Source organism: Pithys albifrons, chromosome 5 (assembly GCF_047495875.1).
Source record: "Pithys albifrons albifrons isolate INPA30051 chromosome 5, PitAlb_v1, whole genome shotgun sequence".
Taxonomy (NCBI): Eukaryota; Metazoa; Chordata; class Aves; order Passeriformes; family Thamnophilidae; genus Pithys; species Pithys albifrons.
This window is the reverse complement of record NC_092462.1, coordinates 76,435,407-76,437,906: the sequence shown is the minus strand read 5'-3', so window position 1 is coordinate 76,437,906 and position 2,500 is coordinate 76,435,407.

Below are 2,500 nucleotides of genomic sequence, written 5' to 3'. Positions count from 1 at the left end.
GAAACCAGGACCACCCAGGACCACCCAGGATCATCCTGTTTTCCATTCTGAGCTTTCCTTGGGACCAGAATTCCACATTTCCTCAAGAAATAGAAGCCTCAGCAATCTCTGGTGGGCAGAAGACAACCAAGAACACGAATCCAGTGGGTGCAGCTCTGTCCCCCTGACCCCACAAATGCCTCCAGGACATGGGGGGGCTGAGGACAGGACAGACCTCCACTCAGGACATGTAGAGTTAATTATTTAAAGCATTAAGGGCCAACTTTGAGGCTTAAATTCTGAATCAATGACATTCCTGCAGAGATCAGACAATGAGATGGAGAAAGGGCTCCCACCAGAAGATGGAGATGACTCCAAGCAGGCATGAAAAGTGGGCAGTCACTGATCTGGTTTCTCCCCTTTCATTGTTAGATGGTCTTTACCTTCACCCAAAACTTTTCTTGTTTTTGCCTTTCTCAGTGTCCCCCCAGAACTCCATCCAAGGAATTTTATGGACCCAGAAGGTCCCCCCTGAGCCTCGTTTTCTCCAGGCTGAGCCCCCCCAGCTCCCTCAGCTGCTCCAGCCCCTTCCCAGCTTTGTTTCCTTCTCTCCAGCCCCTCAATGTCCTTCTTGTCATGAAAGACCCAAACTCCTAAAGGTTCTATTTCCATTTGACAGATCCTTTTGTATTAATAAATAAATAATTTCCAGCCCAGAAAGGAAACCCCCCCAGGAGGCACCAACATGGGGATCTCAAAGCTCATCAGGAACCAAACCCTCAAAGCTCATCAGGAACCAAACCCTCAAAGCTCATCAGGAACCAAACCCTGACTGTTTTCCCCCTGGGAAATGCTGGAAGAAGGGGACAGAAGGATCTTCTCCATCAGGCTCCAGGAGGTCCTGCCAGGCAAACACAGGGGGGTCCCAGGGCTGTCCTTCATCACCATGGACAGCAGCCACCACCTGCCCCAGGACCAGCACCCAGAACCTGGCACTGACCCTCCTGCCCCAGCCCTGCTGCCCATCCACCACCTGAGGTCACCCATGTCCTGCCAGCCTGGCTTTGGTCACTCCCAGAGGTGGGAGTTCACCTGCCTTGAGGTGGGTTATGGTCATGGAAAGGGTTGGGTTGGAGGGACCTCAAATGTCATCCCATCCCATCCCACCCCTGCCATGGGCAGGGACACCTCCCACCAGCCCAGGGTGCTCCAAGCCCTGTCCAACCTGGCCTGGGACACTCCCAGGGATGGGGCAGCCACAGCTTCTCTGCCCAACCTGTGCCAGGGCCTGCCCACCCTCCCAGACAAGGATTTCTCTTTAATCTTCCATCTCACACGATTATTTGGATTGAAAAAGACCTCCAAGATCATCGAGTCCAACCTGTGGCCAAACACAACCTTGGAGACCAGCCCATGGCACCAAGTGCCACCTCCAGCCTTTCCTTGGACACCTCCAGGGATGGGACTCCACCACCTCCCTGGGCAGTCCCTTCCAATGCCCAACCCCCCTTTCTGTGAGGAAATTCTTCCTCATGTCCAACCTGCCCCTCCCCTGGTGCAGCTTCAGCCCATGTCCTGCCACCCATCCCTGCCCCCTGGCAGTGGGAAGCCATTCCCTGTGTCCTGTCCCTCCAGGCCTTGTCCCCAGTCCCTCTCCAGCTCTCCTGGAGCCCCTTCAGGCCCTGCCAGGGGCTCTCAGGTGTCCCTGGAGCCTTCTCTTCTCCAGGTGACCCCCCAGCTCTCCCAGTCTGGCTCCAGCCCCGAGGGGCTCCAGCCCTGCAGCATCTCCAGGGGTTCCTCTGGATCACTTCCCTTTGCTGTGGGAATGAAGAGCCCCCAGGTAGCTCCAGGGCAGGGAGAGACCTCTGGGCTCACCCCACTTTGGTCCCTGTGAAGTTCCTGGTGGTCTCAGCCTGCTCTGGACTCATGAAGAGCAGGAGATGGAGCTGCAGGAAGGAGGCAGAGCAGGAGCATCCCTTGAACAACCTTATTTTAAACTTCAGAAACTTGTGCTTGATTCTCTTCTCCAGCTGGTCATGGACTGTTTGAGTCCATGGTCAAGTTCAGGGTGACAAACACCCCCCCCAGTTCAGGCTGTAGCTGAAAATTCCACCTTCTGGAATGAAGAGGCTTTGGCAGGAGGAGATGAACCATCCAGAGGGGCAGATCCAACTTGCCAAAAAGTCCAAGGCAAGGCTGAATCCCAAGAAATGATGAGCACATCTAAGAGCTCAACACTCATGTCCTCACTCCAGGTCTGGTCCTCCAAACTGCCTGTCCTGAACCACCCAGGGCTCTGTCCCATGGTCTCCATCACAGGCAGAAGAACCACCACCATCACCAGGTTCTGGTCTGTGGAGACCAAAGCCCAGCTGGGGAAGCAGCAGCAGAAAGGGAGGCAAAGAAGGGAGCACAGCAAGGAATTATTTAAAACTTCCACCCTGACAGCCCTTTTCAGGCCAAAGGACATCCCAGTCACCAAGAGAAACATCTCAAAGAAGAGGCCAAGTGTCTCTTGCAC